This window comes from Geotrypetes seraphini, chromosome 6 (assembly GCF_902459505.1).
Source record: "Geotrypetes seraphini chromosome 6, aGeoSer1.1, whole genome shotgun sequence".
NCBI classification, from domain to species: domain Eukaryota; kingdom Metazoa; phylum Chordata; class Amphibia; order Gymnophiona; family Dermophiidae; genus Geotrypetes; species Geotrypetes seraphini.
This window is the reverse complement of record NC_047089.1, coordinates 256,859,103-256,881,360: the sequence shown is the minus strand read 5'-3', so window position 1 is coordinate 256,881,360 and position 22,258 is coordinate 256,859,103. Positions and strand designations below refer to the sequence as shown.

The 22,258-nt window shown below is 43.2% G+C and overlaps 1 protein-coding gene across 4 annotated transcripts in view; it reads right to left on the bottom strand.

Moving 5' to 3' along the window:
- The window catches only part of POLA1 (DNA polymerase alpha 1, catalytic subunit), an 874,681-nt gene that overhangs the window by 141,062 nt on the left and 711,361 nt on the right, over nucleotides 1-22,258 (bottom strand). The gene's annotated exons all lie outside the window — the stretch shown is intronic.

Sequence of the window (22,258 nt, the reverse complement as noted above, 5' to 3'; positions counted from 1 at the left end):
TGTTGACCCATAATAAGCGCTAGGTCAATATAACTGCTTGTCAATTGAGAAATGCAAAGTGCTGTGCTGCTGGTAATGGATATATAACAACCTTTGCCAGCCAACTGAAGCAAACGAATGACAACCTGCAGCCATGGAGTTTAGTAACCTTATATTAGTAGATGGGCTAATTGAAAGTCACTGCCTAAATGGATAGGAGAAAAAAATAAGTAGTTATATTTTTTAAATATAGCAACACCTCTTGCACTTTTGCTTCCTGCAATATTTTGCAATTAACAAGCTGATTGAAAACAAAAGGCCCATTAAATTTTCAATGTCAGATACAATTAGATTGCATAAAAAGAATACTCCTGAAACGGAACAAGTTGTATTTAGGTTACCAGAATCCCTCCGCATAATTCATAGGTTTGTATCCTTCATGTAGGTCAATTAGCTTGCTAAAGCATATTTGCAATCTCTAAGATAGATGGTTTATTTATTTATTTATTTTTTTATCAATTAAAACATTCCTTGTATATCAAAAGCTGAGAAGCAATGATCAGCTCTTTTGTAAGATCACAAGCCGTTTCTTGTTCCTTTGAAATGAACAAGACTAGAGAGGAAATGCTTTAAAGAAAACACTCTTCACTTACTGATCTAAAGTGTTGTGACTTCTTTTCATAAATCATATTTTGGATGTCTCAATTTCTTACTTTTATGTACAGAACATTATGTACTAAACCAGTCAACTGTGATTTTGCAAGTACAATGTTGAACTATAATAGCTGATGCACTTCAAAGGAAGTGGTCAAGGAACTCAAAAAGGGCAAAAATAAGGGGGAGGGGGGAAAGGGAGCATTTCTCTTAAGCAGTAGCACCTATTAGGGAGGCTCCATCTATCTTCCTGCCTGTCCACATCTGTTTGCACCTGTGTAAACAGATGGGTATGCTTCAGCAGAGCAGAGAGAAAAGTGATGAGTCTCTGGGCACAAAAAGAGATTATGTACTCAACCTGGTAAGCTCTTTTCCAGTAGATAGGTGAGCCATTCTAGATAGTAGGGATAGCGTAGCTGGTTTTAAGAAAACTTTGGACAAGTTCCTGGAGGAAAAGTCCATAGTCTGTTATTGAGAAAGACATGGGGGAAGCCACTGCTTGCCCTGGATCGCTAGCATGGAATATTGCTACTCCTTGGGTTTTGGCCAAGTACTAGTGACCTGGATTGGCCACCGTGAGAACAGGCTACTGGGCTTGATGGACCATTGGTCTGATCCAGTAAGACTATTCTTATGTTCACTTTAGTTGCATGGCTGCAGAAGGAATCCACTCTGGATTTTTCACTCTGCCTCTATAGTACTTCACTGATGAGTTTAGCGCCCTCTACAGTTAGTACCCAAGCACCAAGGAGCACCGAATATACGTGAAGTAGAGGCACCAGTAGCAATAGACTCAAATCAACTGTTCTGCTCAAGAATTCTACCAACAGAAAAATCAAATGCCAACACGGGCTTCAAAGAAACTGAAAAACCACTCCCCAATAAATGGAACATATATACAAACTCTTTCCAGCCCAAAAGAACATAAGAATAGCCTTACTGGGTCAGACCAAAGGTCCATAAAGCCCAGTAGCCCGTTTTCACAGTGGCTAATCCAGGTCCTTAGTACCTGGCCAAAACTCAAAGAGTAGCAACATTCCAAGCTACCGATCCAGGGCAAGCAGTGGCTTCCCCCATGTCTTTCTCAATAACAGACTATGGACTTTTCCTCCAGAAAATTGTCCAAACCCTTCTTAAAACCAGCTACGCTATCTGCTCTTACCACAACCTCTGGCAATGCATTCCAGAGCTTAACTACTCTCTGAGTGAAAAAATATTTCCTCCTATTGGTTTTAAAACTATTTCCTGTAACTTCATCGAGTGTCTCCTAGTGTTTATAATTTTTAATGGACTGAAAAATTGATTCACTTGTACCCGTTCTACTCTACTCAGGATTTTGTAAACTTCAATCATATCTCCCCTCAGCCGTCTCTTTTCCAAGCTGAAGAGCCCTAAAATGTTTTAGTCTTTCCTCATGCGAGAGGAGTTTCATCCCCTTTGCCATCTTGGTCGCTCTCCTTTGAACCTTTTCTAGTGCCGCTATATCTTTCTTGAGATAAGGAGATCAGAACTGAACACAAAACTTCAGTGAGGTCGCACCATGGAGCGATACAGGGGCATTATAACATTCTTAGTCTTGTTAACCATCCCTTTTTTTAATAATTACTAGCATCTTGTTTACTTTATTGGGCAGGTTTCATCATATTGTCCACAATGACACCACCAAGGTGAACCCTAGCATCTGGTAACTTTGATTCGGGTTATTCTTCTCAATGTGCCTCATTTGCATTTGTCCACATTAAATTTCATTTGCCACTTAGATGCACAGTCTTCCAATTTCCTAAGGTCTGCCTGCAATTTTTAACAATCCGCATGTGAGTTAACAACTTTGAACCGTTTAGCGTCATCTGCAAATTTAATCACCTCACTCGTCATTCCAATTTCCATATCATTTATAAATAAGTTAAAAAGCACCGGTCCCAGTACAGACCCCTGTGGCACTCCACTGTTTACTCTCCTCCATTGAGAAAAATGACTATTTAACCCTACTCTCTGTTTTCTATTCAATAACCAATTCCTAATCCACAACTGAACTTTGCCATCTATCCCATGACTCTTTAAATTTTCTCAGGAATTTTGACAAAAGCTTCCTGAAAATCTAGACACACTATATCAACCAGCTCACCTTTATCCACATGTTTATTCACACCTTCAATGAAGTCAAGCAAATTTGTGAGGCAAGATCTCCCTTGGCTGAACCCATGCTGACTCTGTCTCATTAAATCATGTTTGTCTACGTATTCCACAATTTTATTTTTTATAATTGTTTCTACCATTTTGCCCGGCACTGAAGTGAGGCTTACCGGTCTGTAATTTCTCGGATCTCACCTGGAGCCCTTTTTAAAAATCGGCATAACATTGGCCACCCTCCAATCTTCAGGTACTATAGACGATTTTAGCGACAGGTTACAGATCACTAACAGCAGATCAGTAATTTCATTTTTGAGTTCTTTTAATACCCTGGGATGTATGCCATCAGGTCCTGGCGATTTATCACTTTTTAATTTGTCGATTTGGCTTAGTACATCTTCCAGAATCACCAAGATTTCTTTCAGTTCCTCCGCATCATCACCCTTGAAAACCATTTCCAGTTCAGGTTACATCTTATTCTGTAAAGATTGAAGCAAAGAATTCATCTAGTCTTTCTGCCCCTTTCGCTCCTTGATCATCCAACGGTCCCACAGATTCCCTTATAGGTTTTCTGCTTCTGATGTACCTAAAAAAATTGCTATGAGTTTTTGCCTCTTTTGCAAATTTCTCTTCATAATCTTTCTTAGAAAAACACTGTAGCAGCCCTCAAAGGAACCACCTCAAAAAATTACCAGCATGCCAAATTTCAAAAATTCAAGTGTGTGAGCACAATATGCAGTCCATATCACAGTCTCAAACAATGTCTTTAGCTGGGGTGTCCAACCTGCGGCCCTGAAGTATTTTGTGCGGCCCTGGTCAAGGGCGATGCAGTATTTTCCTCTGCTGCCCTCGGGTTTTTACCATCTTGCCGGCTCCCTCCTCTGTCTTGCTGCAGTGTTTGCTCATTTGTGCAGCCCCAGAAACATTTTTTTCGGCCAATGCGGCCCAGGGAAGCAAAAAGGTTGGACACTCCTAGTATAGTGAGCAGAAAGATTTAAAAAAAAAAACAAAAAAAACTTAGCTGCAGATGGTGTCCAAGCTGTCTTCCAAGCACCAAAAAGGTCCTAGCCTGCTCGACCCTGCAGCCACTCTTGCCCAAAATCCAGGCGCCTGAGTTTGTGTGTTTGGATGTGTGCAGTTCCAGTACATGGTGGGCCTCAACTTTTGCTGGTGAAGTAGGATGGATTTTGGGCAAGTGACTGCGGGATCGAGAAGGTTAGTGATATGTACTGCATGTTGTGCTCACACACATGAATTTTTGAAATTTGGCGTGCTGATAATTTTTTTAGGTGGTTCCTTTGAGGGTTGCTACAGTGTTTTTCTCACTGCTAATTAGTTGCTACAAGTGTGTCTGTGACTTTAACTACTTTGGTCTTACAAGTGGAGTTTTTTGCCATATGAAGCTTAACTGAGGCTTTTTCTCCACTTTTCTTTTTCCTTTCTTGGATTGACTGAGTGTGTGTGTATAAGTGCAGTGGGAATTCCTTGCAGTGTCTCTAGGGGGCCCCTTGTGGTTCCTGATAGGACATAGGTTGAGAAACTTGTGATTATATATGTCCTTTCCTTAGTGCTTTTAGTAATAGAAATCACCCATTATCATAGTGTTGCCCATTTCTCCAGCTTTCCTAATCTCTGAAAACATTTCTTCATCTGTCTGCTCATTTTATCCTGGGGGACGGTAGTATAACCTAACCTTTATATTCCTTCCCTTCACACATGGAATTTCTATCCATAAGGATTCCACACTGCTATCTATGCCATGCAGAATGTTTATCTTATTTGATTCAATTCCCTCTTTAACATATAATGCAACTCCCTCTCCAATTTGATCTACTCTATATTTGCAATATAATTTGTACCCAGGTAACACAGTGACAAGGTGGTCCTTACGCCCAGCTATCTACATGCCTAATAATCGAATCACCAACTACAACCGCTGTCCTAACTTTTCCCTCCTGGACAGAATCCCCTGAAGACACATCCTCGGTGCAAGAGGATATTGCATCCCCTAGCTACAGGATTATTTCCTACTTCACCAGGGTGATGTTCTCCTTCTAGGAAACCTCTCTCCTCCAAAGCAGCACAGGGGCTACCAGACTGGAGGTGGGACTTCTCTACAACATCCCTGTCGGTCTCCTCTATGTACTTCTCTGTCTCCCTCAGCTCCTCCAATTCTGCTACTCTAGCTTCAAGGGAACCCACTTGTTCTCTGAGAGCTAGGAGCTCTTTGCAGCGAGCACACACATATAACTTCTCGCCAACCAGGAGGGCAGATGTGGTCCCTCTCCACAAAAGTGGACGTTAAGGAAGAAGTAGGGAACTATGGGCCTGTAAATCTGACTTCTGTGGTAAGTAAATTAATGGAAATGCTTTTATAGATGAGAATAGTGAAATTTCTGGAATCCATTGGATTACAGGATTCAAGGCAACATGAATTCACCACAGGCAGGTCATGTCTGACAAATCTGATCAATTTCTTTTACTGGGTGAGCAGAGAATTGGATGGAGGGAGTGCGCTAGATAGATTTTAGCAAAGCCTTTCACAGTGTTTCACACAGGCATCTAACAAATAAACTGAGTGCCTTGGTATGGGCCCCAAGGTGAAGAACTGGGTCAGGAACTGGTTGAATGGAAGGCAAGAGGGAAATAATCAATGGAGCTCGCTCTGAGGAAAGATTGCTACCAGTGATGTACCTTAACATTCAGTTCTTGGGCCTGTTCATTTAAAATTTTTGTAAGCAATATTGCTAAAGGGTTGTCAACATAAACATAAGAACATAAGAACTGCCATCTCCGGATCAGACCCATGGTCCATCAAGTCCGGCGATCCGCACACGCGGAGGCCCAGTCAGGTATACACCTGATGTAGTTTTAGTCACCCATATCCCTCTATGCCTCTCATAAGGAGATGTGCATCTAATTTGCCTTTGAATCCCAGCACAGTGGATTCCTTGATAACCTCCTTTGGGAGAGCATTCCAGGCGTCTACCACTCGCTGTGTAAAACAGAACTTCCTGACATTTGTCCTGGACTTGTCCCCCCTTAGCTTCAAACCATGTCCTCTTGTCCGTGTCGTGTTGGACAGTGTAAATAATTTATTTTCCTGCTCTATTTTATCGATGCCTTTCAGCATTTTGAACGTCTCGATCATGTCCCCTCGCAGCCTTCTCTTCTCAAGGGAGAACAGTCCTAGTTTCTTGAGTCGTTCCTCATATTCCAAGTTCTCCATACCTCTTATTAACTTCGTTGCTCGTCTCTGCACCCTCTCTAACAGTTTTATATCCTTCTTTAGGTTGGGAGACCAATGTTGGACACAGTATTCCAAGTGTGGTCTGACCATTGCTCTGGTAAGATTTGTCTCTTTGCGGATGATAACAAAATCTGCAGTACAGTAGACACTCCTGATGGTATGGATAGCATGGGGAAGGACCTAGTGAAGCTTGAGGAATGGTCTGAAATTTGGCAGTTAAGGTTTAATGCTAAGAAATGCAAGATCATGCATCTGGGCTGCAAAAACCCGAGGGAACAGTACAGTTTAGGGGTGAAGAACTTTTGTACACAAAAGAGGAATGGGACTTGGGTGATAGTATGTGATAATCTTAACGCAGACAAAAAGGTTGAGAAGGTGATGGTGAAAACTAGAAGGAAGCTAAGGTGCATAGGGAAAGGCATGGCCAATAGGAGAAAGGAGGTATTGATGCCCGTGAATAAGACATTGGTGAGACCTCATTTAGAATACTGTGTATAATTCTGTTGAACACACCTTCAAAAACGATATAAACAAGATGGAGTCGGTACAGAGGAAGGCTATTAAAATGTTTGGTGGTCTATGTCATAAGGTATACAGGGGCAGACTTCAAGATCTCAATATGTATACTTTGAAGAAATGGCAAGAGAGGAGAGATATGATAGAGATGTCCCATGGACCCCTGAATGGCTTCTCTTGAGCTTGGCCGCTACCATGCACTTACATTTCGTAGACTTGCTTTTTGGGGTTTTCAAGAGGGATTTCTTCACCGCCACTTAGACCCCTGTGGTTCTCAAGCCCTAGAGAACTCAGAGGCTAAGCCCAAGACTCCCGCCCATCCCTTGCATGCCCCACAACTCATGGTACACGGATGTTCCTCAGGAGATCATAAAGAACAAAACTGGCATGATATGTGGGTAGAACAGACTGAGGAGTCCATCCCAATTAATTCTGAGTCAAAAATGACTGATTAAAATTCAAGATGGCCTCCACTAATGAATTCGCACCAAAAATGGCTCATGGAAACTCCCTGAAGTTTAAAAAAACTCAGGGAAAGGGGTTTTGGAGGTGGGGTCCTTATCTCTAGCCCCAGAAACCCTCAAAAATAAAATATTTTAAACTCCTCTGATTTTCCTCATAGGGAATAATGGGCTGTACTCACTGTGCTGTGCTGGTGCTTGCCTAATCAGCTTTCCTGCAGCCTGACTGAAGGGAGATTTTCTGCCTCAAATTCTTTCCAAATGGCTCCAAAACGAAAAATCTTAGGGCTGCCAGATGGACCGGACCCAACTGAGAACTCAAACCCTGTAGATCCTCGTGCCATGACAGGGGGAGGAAAAAATGCAGCTGGCTTCCTGAAGCCCAAAGGGAGTCACACAAGGGCCTCAAAGAAGACAAGCTAGCTCCCAAGGGAATGGTCCCTGAGCTTCCAAAATGCACCAAGTAGGCTGGCTCAGAAGGTACACCTGGGGGTTGCTCTGTGAGCAGCAGGCAACCCATGTGGAATCTGCTTCCTCTCCCACAGCTGCCCTAAATTGGGGACCTCTAGTCACTGAAGCTAACAAAATGGATAAAAAAATACCTAAAATAATAAAAACAGAACAGAGCAGATCAAAAGACACCTTCTTAGTTTGCTTGCTAAAGGAAAAACTGAAGAAGGCACTATACTCTACTGGTGAAGGAGGAGGTGCTCAAAGATGTGATTGACATCTTCCTGCAACAGATTGCAACCAGAGGATATTCCTATGTTTATGTAACAGAATTACAGATTAAACCAGAGAAAACCATATAATTCTAAAATACAATATGAATGCTTCATTAAAAAAAGATTTACTTTCCCTTTGAGTGAAAGTTAAGGGTTTAGTAGGCTGAGGTCCTTTTTCACTCTTAATTTTTTTTTGTTTTTATTGTTTGTTTGTATTTTAAAAGATTTTTCTTCTTTTTAACACGTATTTGTTTTCCCTGGTTTAATTGGTGATTGTTAGGCTTCACATTTTTTCAAGATTTTATAAAATAATCTAATTAGAGCAAGATAAAATATTTGCATATTGCCAAAAAATCTGGATTTTTCTGGATGTTTCTAGAAAGACTCCAAAGAAAACAAATCATTGTTACTGTTATGGCTGGAGTTTTACAACTTGGGAGAATTTTTTTTGCATAAATATCCATGGTAAAAATTGAACCTCAGAGATACTTATTTTTGTTCCCTCAATTGTCACAGTAGTGGCACAGTAGTTCCCTCTTTACAAAGCCACAGTAGTGATGCTGCTGTGGTAAATGCACCAAAGCCCATTCAATTCCTATGAGTCAAATCGAGGGTTTTTTTGAGGCAGAATTTGTACGACTACCTCCCCTCCGGAAGGCGGGCGTACATATGCTGTCGGTGTCAGGAACTGGAAAGCCTGAAGAAGGAGGTCGAGAGACTGCAGGTCAAGGTCCAGGAGCTGGAGGGACTCTGCGCTTCAGAAGAACTGTGCTGGGCAACTGAGGACCCCACCAGAGAGAGCCACATTGCGGAGCAAGTTAGGGAGCTCGAGAGATTCATCGAGGAGGCCTGCAGGATGGTGGAGGTACAGGATCATCAGCAATACAGACAGGAACCAACTGATGAAAGACAGAATCCACCAGACGTCCCGGGATGGAAACCAACAGATGGAGGACGGAATCCACCAGACGCCAGGGGAGAAGGACCTTGTGGAAGAGCCGAGCAGACTGAGGAGGCCAAGACCCACGAGAACCCTGAGGGAGAAGTAGAGGACCACACCAAAGATACAGACTGGAGACCGAAAAGGAAGCTGAAGAAGGGGAAATCTCAGTTGTAGTGGGAGACTCAATCCTGAGAGAAGTGGACAGTCACATAGCAGGAGGGAGAGAGGACCGGCTAGTGACATGTCTCCCAGGGGCAAGAACGAAGGAAGTTCTGTTTCACACAGCGAGTGGTGAGCGCTTGGAATGCTCTCCCAGAGGAGCTTGTGGCAGAGACTAGTGTACAGGGTTTCAAGCGCAAGTTGGATGCACACCTTCTTGCAAATCATATCGGGGGATATGGGAAATCCGGGTCTCCAACAGGGAGCACCTAACTGGGCCTCCGCGTGTGCGGATCGCTGGACTAGATGGACCTAGGTCTGATCCGGTGAAGGCGTTTCTTATGTTCTTATTACAGACAGAATCGAGAGGATCCTGAAAGGAGCAGAGACGGAGGAGACAGCGGTGATAATCCACGTTGGAACAAACGATGTCAGCAGAAGAATTTACAACAGGACTGTACTAACCGAGCAGTTCCAGATCCTGGGAAGGAAATTGAAGCTGAGGACATGGAAGATAGCTTTCTCAGAGATCCTACCAGTACCGAGGGCGGATGTGAGGAGGCAGACCGAGCTGCAAGCAATAAACGCATGGCTGAGGAGATGGTGCGAAGAGGAAGATTTCCACTTTGTTAGGAACTGGTCAACTTTTTGGGGAAAGAACAAGCTCTACAGGAGGGACGGACTGCACCTGAGCACGACAGGAACAAGAATGCTGGCAAATAACGTCAAGAGCGCAATAGACAAGGCTTTAAACTGAGGAGAGGGGGAAAGCCGACAGTCGATCTGGTGTCGACTCTTCGGACAGGAGTATCAAAGGAAGATACTGAACGGGAAAAATGCAAAGTAGGCCTCAAAGACAAGTGGGAAAAATGCGAAGAAGGACTCAAAGACGAACTACAGGAGTCCAAGGAACAAATGAAAATAGAGAACAAAAAGAAGGAAAAACAGCAGGAACTAGAAGGACACGCAGAAATAAGGAAGCCGGCTGAGGACGAAGAAAACACACCACGGGAAGGGGAAGAACAAAATGGAACTCAGGGGCTGGCAGCCCAGGAGGGGGACGACAAGAGAATCAAACCATGAGGAAACACAGCAGGGAAAGTAAAAAACCGAAACTTAAATTGCTTGTACACCAATGCAAGGAGTCTATGGACCAAAATGGGAGAGCTAGAAGTCATGGCCAACAAAGAGGACCTAGACATAATTGGAATCACAGAAACATGGTGGTCTGAGGACAACAAATGAGATGTAGTACTACCAGGTATAAACTCTATAGGAAAGACAGGACGTGCAAGAAGGGTGGAGGAATAGCGCTATACATAAAAGACTCCATTCACTCGACCAGGATGGATATGGCGACGAGGGCAGAAGGTTTGGAATCACTATGGGTTAAGTTACCAGGAAGAAAGGGAGCTGATGCAAAATTGGGAATTTACTATCGCCCACCTGGATAGCCAGAAGCAAGTGACAATGACCTAGAAGCAGAACTGAGGCAGGAATGCAAAAGCGGAAGGGTGACGGTTTCAAGTTTCAAGTTTTATTGATTTTGATATACCAACCATCAAATTAATATCTAGCTGGTTAACAATCGAATTAAAAAGATAGGGAAAACTGAGAAAAATAAAAATGTGTGAACATATAATAAAACAAACAAACAAACGAACAAACAATTACCAGATGTACTGGAATGTGAGGGTAGAATAATGGGATGGGTAAAGTTACATATTAAAGAAGAAGAAAGGAGATAGTAGGGGTTGGGTAGTACATAAAGGGAGGGGTTGCTTTGTCAAAGAGATTGTTGTGAAAAGGAAGAAGAAGAATAATAGTTCTAATGATTATTAAATGCATCACCGAATAGGAGAGTTTTAAGACCAGTCTTAAATTTGTCAAGTCGAAGTTCATCACGGAGATGCTGTGGTAGGGAGTTCCAAAGAGTAGGTGCAGTTACTGCGAAGTTTACTTTCCGTGTATAGTAGAAATCTTTTAAGGAGGGGATGAAAAGAAGTTTTTGGTCGGTTGATCTTAGTGTGCGTGGAGAACTTTGAGGAATAAGAAGTTTATCTAGGAACGAGGGCAGATGATAGAGTTTTATTTTAAAGTAAAGTAAGATGATTTTATAGGTGATGCGATGAGTGACAGGGAGCCAATGTTCTTTTTTTTAAAAGAGGAGTGACATGGTCATATTTACCTATTTTATATATAAGTTTTATTGCAGTATTTTGTATTAGTTGTAGGCGTCTGATTTCTTTTTGAGGGAGACCATTAAGGAGTGAATTGAAGTAATCTAAATGGGAAATTACTAATGAATGAACCAGAATAATGATTGAACTGGTTTCTAGTACAGAAGTTAGAGATCGAATAATACGTAATTTAAAAAAGCAGGTTTTAACAATTGAACTTATATGGTCATGAAAAGAGAGTTCCCTGTCAATAGTGACGCCTAAAAGTTTTATTTTGGTATCCATATGAATAGGTGTTGATTTGATTGATATGTTGTCTAATAGGGATTCTGTGTTTTTGATAGAAAATAACATACCTCTGGATTTTTCTAGGTTAAGGGAGAGTTTATTTGTGAACAACCAGTCATATATGATGTCTAATTTGTTGTTGATGTCTTTTATGTCAGAAATATTTGAGGTGTTGATTGGGTGGAGAAGTTGTATGTCATCGGCATATGCAAAGATAGTAAATCCAATGGATTGAGCTAATGTAAGGAGAGGTGATAGAAAAATGTTAAATAATAGTGGGGATAGAATAGAACCCTGGGGGACACCGTAAGATTGTGTTGTGGCAATAGAGGTAGCGTTGTTTACGCATACAATGTTGTGACGTTCATTAAAGAAAGATGTAAACCATAATAGAGCTGGACCCGAGATACCACAATCTTTGAGTCTGTTAAGAAGAAGAGAGTGGTCGATGGTGTCGAAAGCTGCTGCTATATCTAGGGAGATAAGAACAACAGATTTTTGATGATCATGGTAGTAATGAATGGTTGAAATAAGGCCCAGTAGTGATAGTTCAGTAGAGTGGGATGAACGAAATCCAGTTTGACAAGGATGTAAAGAATGGGTTTTTTCAATAAACTCTGAGAGTTGAGAATGAACGATTTTTTCGGTTAACTTAGAAATCATGGTCAGATTGGCGATAGGGCGGTAGTTTTTCGGTAAGGAGGGGTCTAAGTTGTGTTGTTTGAGCTTAGGGAAGATTAAGGCTATTTTCCAAGCATGGGGAACGGCACAGTCAGTGAAAGATTTAGATATCATTTCTGAAATAAATGGACCGAAAAAAGAGAAAAATTTATTGAGAATTGAAGGAGGAATACTTTCTAAGGGATTATTAGAAGTGTTTAAAGATTGTAAAATGCGATGAAGATTTGTTAATGATGGTATTTTGAAATTTGAAAATGTGCTGAATGATAGTTGTGTGCAGTCAGAGTTTTGAGAGAAGGAATCTGGAAGGGTTGGTCCAAGGTGGGATCTAATATTTTTGATTTTGGATTGGAAAAAAGTAGATAGTTCGTCTGCAGTGGGTTGAATTGAGGGAGGCGGATTTCTTTTCTTGGAGTATTTGGAGAGTGATTGAGCTATGTTAAAAAGATTAGAAGAGTTACGGGCAGAGGTAATAAGTTTAGAGTAGTATTCCTTTTTTGTTAATTGGATGGTTTTTTTTATAATAAGAAGCTTTTTCTTTGTATATGATAAGAAAGCTATTGAGTCGTGTAGTGCGCCATTTATGTTCAATAGAACGAAGTTGTCTACGGAGTAAAGCTAGATTTTGGTTGAACCAGGGTTGTTGTTTTTTGTGACTTAGTTTTAAAGAAGAGTTTATTTCTACTTGAGGAGCCAAGGTATTCAACAGAGATTTGGTAGAGGTTTCCCAAAGTGAGGACTGTTCTGTAATAGAAAAAGTAGAGAAATCTTCCAAGTTCAAATTAAAGGTAGATTGGATTGCAGATAAGGTTAAATCATTGGTCTTACGGATATTATATTTTTTCTGTTGTTGAGTTTGCATGATTGGTGTTGGAGGATCTAGGTGCCATGTAATTAGAGTGTGATCGGACCATGGTAGTGTAAAGAATTGAAAATTTTTGAAAAAATGTGTGATCTGGGTAGGGCAAAGAACCATATCTAAGATATTTCCTGCGGAATGGGTAGGTTTCGAAATGAGAGGAAATAATGCTAAATCAGAAAATAATGTTAATAGTTCAGAGGTATTGGGAAGGTTGGGAGAGTTAAAGTGGATATTGAAGTCTCCTAGGATAATGGAGTCAGGGTGGGCAATGTAAAAGTCTGATATAGTAGAGATGAGAGAAGAGAGTGAAGGCTTTGATACTGGTGGGGGGAGATAGATAAGAAGGAAATTAAGGGGGAGAGAATGTTTTATTGAGAATTGAAGAGTTTCAACGGGGGCGTAAGAGGTTATGTTGGAAAGGTTTGGATGGAAAGAGATTGAGTTGAGATAAATGACTGCTAATCCTCCTCCTTTTTTATTTATGCGGGGTTGAAAGATTGCGGGGTTGAAAGATTGTTATGGGGGATTTCAACTACCCTGGGATAGATTGGAGTATTGGACACTCCAGCATTGCGAGGGAAACCAAGTTCCTAGAGGCTGTGAGGGACTGCTTCATGGAACAGCTGGTCAAGGAACCGACACGAGGAGATGCCACTCTCGACCTAATCCTCAATGGACTAGGGGGACCCGCAAAGGAGGTGGTAGTAGAAGGGCCACTAGTAAACAGCGATCACAACATGATCCAGTACAAATTAGAAATAGGAACATCAAAAGTGAAGAGAACCACAGCGACAGCACTCAACTTTAAAAAAGGGAACTATGATGTTATGAGGAAAATGGTGAGAAAGAGACTCAGAAACAGCTCACAGAAGATGGAGACCATAGAGAAAGCCTGGTCCCTACTCAAGGACACGGTGCAAAAAGCACAAAACCTGTACGTCCCCAGGTTTAGGAAAGAGTATAAACAAAATCGAACAAAAAACCCGGTGTAACATAGTAGATGACAGCAGATAAAGACCCGAATGGTCCATCCAGTCTGCCCAACCTGATTCAATTTAAATTTTTTATTTTTTCTTCTTAGCTATTTCTGGGCAAGAATCCAAAGCCTTACCCTGTACTGTGCTTGGGTTCCAACTGCCGAAATCTCTGTTAAGACTTACTCTAGTCCATCTACACCCTCCCAGCCATTTGGTCCATTGTGGATAACAAAGGAAGTGAAGAAGGCGATAGGCGACAAAAAAAACATCGTTCAGAAAATGGAAAAAGGACCAAACTGAGGAAAACCAGAAGGAACACAAAAAAACACCAGAAATAATGTCACCGAGTGGTTAGGAAAGCAAACAGAGAATACGAAGAGAAGCTGGCTGGGGAAGCGAGAAACTTCAAACCGTTCTTCAGGTACGTGAAGGGGAAGCAACCGGCAAGGGAGGAAGTGGGACCGTTGGATGATGGAGACAGAAAGGGAGTGGTAAAGGAGGAAAAAGAGGTAGCGGACAGGTTAAACAAGTTCTTCTCATCGGTCTTCACGAGCGAAGACACATCCAATGTACCAGAACCCGAGGAGATCATAAGTGGGGATCAAGATGAAAAGCTGGAGCGAAAAGAGGACGTCCTCCGACAGATAGATAGATTGAAAAGCGACATATCACCGGGCCTGGACGGAATCCACCCACGGGTACTAAAAGAACTGAGAAAGGAAATAGCTAAAACACTCCGGCAAATATGTAACTTATCATTGAAAACTGGGGAGATCCCGGAGGACTGGAAAATAGCAAATGTCACGCCTATCTTTAAGAAGGGATCGAGAGGTGACCCAGGAAACTACAGGCCAGTGAGCTTGACTTCGGTTCCGGGTAAGATGATGGAAGCACTGATTAAGGACAGCATCTGCGAGCACATAGAAAAAAATGGGCAGCTGAGGGCGAGCCAGCATGGCTTCTGCAAGGGAAGGTCATGCCTCACGAACTTACTACACTTCTTTGAGGGAATAAACAGCCAGATGGACAAGGGGGAACCCATAGACATCATTTACCTTGACATCCAAAAAGCCTTCGACAAGGTACCCCACAAACGGCTGCTTAAGAAGCTGTGGAACCACGGGGTGGAGGGGGATGTATACCGATGGATTAAACACTGGTTGGCAGGCAGAAAACAGAGAGTTGGAATGAAGGGCCAGTACTCAGACTGGCAATGGGTCACGAGCGGAGTTCCGCAGGGGTGTTGGGACCGCTCCTGTTCAATATATTTATAAACGATCTGGAGACGGGGACGAAATGTGAGGTTATCAAATTTGCAGATGACACCAAACTCTGCAGCAGGGTCAGAACCACGGAAGACTGTGAGGAACTGCAAAGGGACCTAACGAAACTGGAAGAGTGGGCAAAAAAGTGGCAGATGCGCTTTAATATAGAGAAATGCAAGGTCATGCATGTTGGGAAAAAGAACCCGATGTTCAGCTATACAATGGGGGGGATCATTGCTAGGGGTAAGTACCCTTGAAAGAGACCTGGGTGTGCTGGTGGATACAACAATGAAAGCATCGGCACAATGTGCGACAGCCTCAAAGAAAGCAAACAGAATGCTGGGTATCATTAAGGAGGGTATCACGACCAGGACAAAGGAAGTCATCATGCCACTATATCGTGCAATGGTACGCCCGCATCTGGAGTACTGTGTCCAGTATTGGTCGCCGTACCTCAAGAAGGACATGGCAATACTTGAGGAGGTCCAGAGAAGAGCGACGAAAATGATAAGATTTATGGAAAGCTTGTCATATGCCGACAGGCTAGAAAAGCTGGGGCTGTTCTCCCTGGAAAAGCGGAGACTTAGAGGAGACATGATAGAAACTTTCAAGATCCTGAAAGGCATAGATAAGGTAGACAGGGACAGATTCTTCAAATTGTGGGGAACAACAAGTATAAGGGGGCACTCGGAGAAACTGAAAGGGGACAGGTTTAGAACCAATGCCAGGAAGTTCTTAACCCAGAGAGTAGTGGACACGTGGAACGCACTCCCGGAGGTTGTGATAGGGCAGAAGACACTACAGGGATTCAAAGAAGGTTTGGATAAATTCCTGAAGGATAAGGGGATTGAGGGGTACCGACAGAAGTAGTGATAGGTTATAGGATGAGGCAGGGACCACTTGACAGGTCATGGACCTGATGGGCCGCCGCGGGTGCGGACTGCTAGGCGCGATGGACCTCTGGTCTGACCCAGTGGAGGCAACTTCTTATGTTCTTAAAATCCAAGATGGCCACCATCACGAATACGCGCAAAAAACAGCAAAAATAAACATCCGAAAATAAAAAATAGCGATTTGTGGTCTGGGGAGGTAGGGGACCTGAACCCTACTTACAGAAACTGTGAAACAATGGAGTTACACGCAGCTCCTGATTGGTAAGGCCCGACTTAGTGCAGGAAGAGGCGGTCGGAGCATACAGCGAGTGATTTCCTGCACTCACCGGCGCTCCAGGTGCTCTCTCCTGCCTCTCCCGCTGCCCTCTCCAGTCTCCCCCATGAAAAATTGTATTTGCGGTTTTCAAGATTCTCAGGGGTTCCTGGAATGGAACCCCTACGAATATCGGGGGAATACTGTAATAAGAGTGAAAAAATAATAAAAAGAATTCCATTCAGATAGGAAAGCTCAATCAAAAATAGCAGAAACATTCATATTCAGACAATACCTGTTAATTCAGACTGTCAGGTCTACAGAGAAGGCTAGCTTAAAATAATGCGATTCTTCTTTTCTCAATTCTATTGGCAAGCTATTCCATAAGACTAGAATTAGATTAAAAAAAGCACTGCTTCTAGTACAAGCCAAATGTGCTTTAGATATATGAGGTAAAGCTACTCTATTATCATCTCAAGATCTTAATAATAACTGTGGAGTATAGAACATCACCAAGGAAGAGAGATATGGAGGTTGAAGTTCAAACAAAGCTTTGTGTGCTAACATCAGAATCTGCCATCAAATTCCATAGGTAACTAATGGTATTTTATATATATCTAGTCTTTTAGCCCGTTACATTAACGGATGCTAGAATATGTCTGTCTTTCTTTCTTTCCGTCTCTCTCCCTCCCACTGTCTGTCTTTCTTTCTGTCTGTCTTTCTCCCTGCCCCTGTGTCCTTCTTCCTTTCTTTCTCCCTCCCGCTGTCTGTCTTTCTTTGTATCTGTCTCTCTCACTGCCCCCTATGCATCAGCAGCATTTATTCCCCTCCTCCCTGTGCAGCAGCCACAGCACGCCCTTTCCCCTACCCCCTTTCCCTTCCCGCGTTCTGGCCTGCTACCAAGTCCCTTGGTGCCCCCCCCTTCCCTTCCCACGGTCGCATAATTATGAAAAACTCACCTTCCGCTTTTGCTGGAGCGGAGCTAATTTGGCAAACATTTAACTGGGCTTGCTACGTTTGTTTCTCTGTGGACATCTCAAAGAGATGGCTAATTGCCTCGGAGGAGCTCTTCCGGAGTCTGAACGGTGAAGAGAAGAGTGGGCAAAGCAGGAAAAACGGCACTACCTAAGTTTATTTTTAAGTTTAAAGGTGCCGCGGCAGCTCCTCTCACGATCGCCGCCTGCATCAGAAGCCTTCTCTTGATTTGTGGTTGCATGGTACAGCATCTGTCAATTGTCATTCCTAGAATGGGTTGTATAGGGTATGTGATTGAGTTTATTACTAGGTTTGTTATAGTTGGGGATTTATTATTTTTGAGGAGAATGAATTTTGTCTTGTCTGGTTTCAGTTTCAGTTTGTGATTATTCAACCATGTTGCAACTGTTTCAAGTGTCTTGTGTAGTGTGTCTGTCATGGAGGACGTTGGTTGGTCCAAAGGAAGGAAAATGGTGATGTCATTAGCATAGCTATAGGAGGTTAAGCCTAATTACTCCAGGCAGGTGCCGAGGGATGCAATGTAGAGATTGAAGAGAGTTGGGGATAGTGGAGATCCTTGGGGTACGCCGCAGGGGTTGGACCATGGTTCTGAGTTTTCTTTGTTCAACTTGACTTTGTAGGCTCTGGATTGTAGGAAGCCTTGAAACCATGTGTGAACCTTGTCTGTGATCCCTATTGTTTCTAGTATTTGTAGTAGGATGTTGTGGTCCACCAGGTCAAATGCTGCGGTGAGGTCCAGCTGTATAATCAGCATTTTTCTACTTGTGCTGAGGTGTTGTCTAGCTGTGTCCAGGAGGGAACCTAGTAGTGTCTCTGTGCTGTAGCTGGTTCTGAAACCCGATTGTGTGGGATGGAGTATGTTGTGGTCTTCTAGGTAAGTGGTGAGGAGTTTGGCTACCAGGCCTTCCATTAGTTTGACATAGAGTGGTATTGAGGCTATGGGTCTGTAGTTGGATTGTTGGTCATTTGCTCCTTTAGGGTCTTTTAGGATCGGGGTGACAACGATTTTGCTGAGGTCTTGCAGGAAAAGGCCATCTGTGTCAGTTGTAAGAGGAGAGTGCGGAATTTGGTACTGGAGGATTTTAATAGGTAAGGAGGGCAGTGGTTGAGATCGCAGGTTGCGTGGCTGTATTTTTTGTAGAGTTTGTTAAGGTCAGACCATTGTATTGTGGGGAAGTGGGACCAGGTTCTGTCTGCCGCTGCTGAATCTTTTTCTGTGGGGGGCATTGTGATCTCTTCTAGGTGGGTTGGGCTTCCGGAGAGGGTGGCCTGGCCGTTGTGATTTTGTTTTAAAAGTATTCGGCTAAAAGTGTAGCTGAGGGGGGAGGGGTTCCGTTATTGGCCAGATAGGGTTTGGTGTCTGTGAGTTCTTTTAGTATTAGGAATAGTTTTTTGTGTCTTGGGTTTCTTTGCCTTTTAGGTTGGAGTAGTGTGTTTTTCTTTTTTCTTTTAGTTTCAGTTTGTATTGTTGATTTAGTTTTTTCCAAGATGTTTTCGTGGGTTCTTGGTTATTCTTTCTCCATTTTCTTTCTAGTTGTCTGCATTGCTTTTGAGTAGGAGTAATTCGTTATTGAACCATATGTCTGATTGTCTGCTAATTCTGTTTTTTGTTTGTATTGGGCCCGTCTAGGGTAGCTGTGCTTATCTTGCACCATTGTGAGACGAAGTCCTTGGGGTTGCATTCTTGGAGTGCTGCATCTGTTTTAGTCCAGAATTTGGAGGGGTCGATGTAGTTACGAGAGTTGTAGGTTGATCTTTGGGGTTTTGGTTTGGTTTTGTCTTTGGCCCAGTTGAGGTTGAAGGAGTATGTGTAGTGATCTGACCAGAGGGATTTAGACCACTTTCCATTTGATGTTTGAATCTCTGGCAGTAAGGGCTGTTGGGTCATGAAAGCTCCTATGTCTAGTTGGTGACCTTTTTCATGTGTGATTTATGGGTCTAATATCTTGTATGTTAGGGCTTTGAGGAATGACAGTAGGTTTTCTACTGGTTTGGCGGATTGGTCTTCAAGATGGATGTTTAGGTCTCCTAGGATTAGGTTGTAAGTTGCTGTTAGTGAATTTTAGTATATAAAATCTTCGAATTCAGGTCTAGCTGTGTTCCAATTCCCTGGTGTTATGTAGCAGAGCATGTAAGTTATGGATTCTTTTAATGGAGTGCATGAGAGTTGTCAGGCTAGTAGATCCATGTAAGTGGTGGACGTTTTGGCTAGTATATTCAGGTTGTAACCAAAAAAACCCAAAAACAAACAAAAAAAACAAAACTGTTGTAACTTCACTGGAAATGTCCAGTTAGCTCTTTTGTAATCTGCCTTGAACTGCAAGGTATAGGCGGAATAGAAGTCCCTAATGTAATGTTTAGGGAGTTTCTAGTTATGATGGCTAGACCTCCTCCTCTTTATATTTCCCTGCACACCACTGTTATTTTGTATCCCTTGGGGCAGACTTCTGTTATCCTGGGATCTGAGTCTGATATAAGCCAGGTTTCTGTGAAGAAGAGGCAGTCCAGATTCTCGTTTTCTATCCAGTCTTTTATGTTTTCTGCCTTAGGGCCTACAGCTCTGATGTTTAAGTAGGCACATGTAAGTGTTGTGTATTAAGTTTGTGCACTGCTTATTGTTTTTGGAAAGATGAGTGGTTTTGGGTAAGGATGAGGTTTGGTCATGGTGGGATTTGTTGTTCTTCTTCCCCATGTTGGTGTGATGGTGTGGTGTGCATAGGACTGGTATTTTATGTGCCTGTCCACCGTGGTTCTCCTGGTTGGGTGGAGAATTCTGTTAGTAGTTGTAATAATTGGAATTGGGGAGATGTTTGCTGTTGCTTTCCAGTTGGCTAGGAATAGGATGATCACTAGGATAGTTTGCATTTGTTTTGTGTTGTAGGCTTCATTGTGCATGATGGGAAGTAGGAGGTATAGAGCGTGTGGTTGTATGTGGTTCTTTGGGTTGGAGAGGTTTTTTTTTAAAATTATGAGAAGAGAAGGAAGGTCGCAAGGGTCATTGGGGGTGGAGTTGGCCTCCCACACCCGGCCAACTCCTTCCCTTGAGGCGGCTGAAGGTCCAGTTGGTTGGGGCAGCTCCCGAGTCAAAACGGAGCTGCACTGAAGAGGTGAGACTTTTTAGGCAGGGAGCGCCGCAAAGGCCGTTGGGGATAGAGTTGGTCTCCCACACCCAACCAACTCCTTCCCTTGCGGCGGCTGAAGGTCCGGTTGGTTGGGGCAGCTCTCGAGTCAAAACGGAGCTGCCCTGAAGAGGTGAGACTTTTTAGGCAGGGAGCGCCACAAGGACCGCTGGGGGTGGAGTTGGCCTCCCACACCGACCAACTCTTTCCCTTGCGGTGGCTGAAGGTCCGGCCGGTTGGGGCAGCTCCCGAGTCAAAACGGAGCTGCCCTGAAGAGGTGAGACTTTTTAGGCAGGAAGCACTGCAAGGGCCGTTGGGGGTGGAGTTGGTCTCCCACATCCGACCAACTCCTTCCTTTGCGGCGGCTGAAGGTCTGGTCGGTTGGGGCCTCTTGAATTGTGCTGACACTAACCCTGTATATACTAGGTTACCATAATCCAATTTTGACAGCACAAAAGCATGTATAAGAATGTGTAAAGAGTCTTCATCTAAAAAATGTCTAATAGATCTCCAAGTTGTCTCAAAGCTCCAAATCCTCTTGCTTCTCAAAGTTCAAATGTATTGAATTTACTGGGTCAGACCAATGGTCTATCAAGCCCAGCAGCCTTTTCTCTTGGTGGCCAATCCAGGTCCCTAGTGCCTGGCCAAAACCCAAGGAGTACCAACATTCCATGCTACGGATCCAGGGCAACCAGTGGCTCCCCCATGTCTTTCCTCCAAATCTGATCATGTTATGATCACTGTTATCATTTTTTTATTTATTCAATTTTCTATACCGTTCTCCCAGGGGAGCTCAGAACGGTTTACATGAATTTATTCAGGTATTCAAGCATTTTTCCTTGTCTGTCCTGGTGAACTCACAATCTATCTAATGTACCTGTGGCAATGGGGGGGGGGGGGATTAAGTGACTTGCCCAGGGTCACAAGGAGCAGCATGGGTTAGAACTCACAACCTCAGGATACTGAGGCTGTAGCTCAACCACTGCATTACACTCTCCCCATGTAGACCCAGCACCATTACCTCTTGGACCAAATCATGCAAGCCACTAAGGACTAGGGTCCTGATGCTCAAAAGCCTGCCGTGCAAGTAAAACTGGATGTAACTATGCACATTTGAACGACTACCAGCCTTAAGAACATAAGAATTGCCACAGTGGTCCATCGTGCCCAGCAGACCAGTGCCCTAACTTCTCCCAGTTTCTAGTTTAAAAGCTGCTCTATATCCTGTTTAAGGTAAAGTCCAACATTGCAGAATAGGCTCACCCTTCCCCAGTTCCTGATAGCAAGCAGTAAAAGAACCAATAAAGCTTGAAGTTCACAATACACAATATTTTGCCAAGATTCAGTAAAAATTTGTATTCCTTCCTTGTTGCTTATTTCTAGATAATGTTCAGCATGTCGCATATTATAAACAAGTCCAGGGCTAAGGTAATGGATTCTAAATAGTGTGGTATGCAGACTATGCCTGCTAGGAATGTCCCTAAAGCAGTGCACAAGTCAAGTTCAGGCTCCACGCAAATACCCCCTTTAAAAGCACAATTGCAGTTATTTCATGAATTTCCTTCTTTGTCCTGTAGAGGGAGCGGGAGTACAGAACTGCAGGATTCCCATCCCCCCACAGAAGCCTAGAATGATTAACAGGAAATCACTTCCTCCTGAGGGTTTGGGGCGGGGCTGCAGACTCCTTAATCTGAGAACCAAGTTCCTTGATAGTCAGAAGCAGCAGGAACTAGGAGAGGACAGGTCACAGCGCTCAGGGCTGAGAGCTCTGAATGTCAGCCAAACTCCAGAGTCTAAGGAGCTAATAGAGGCTGGTGAGGACATGTCTCTTGGTCTGTTGGAAGAGCCACAGGATATGGAGCTGGAAGTCAATGCTGAGACAATTACTGAATTGCCTATTGAAGCCCAGCCCATGGAGATATGCTAT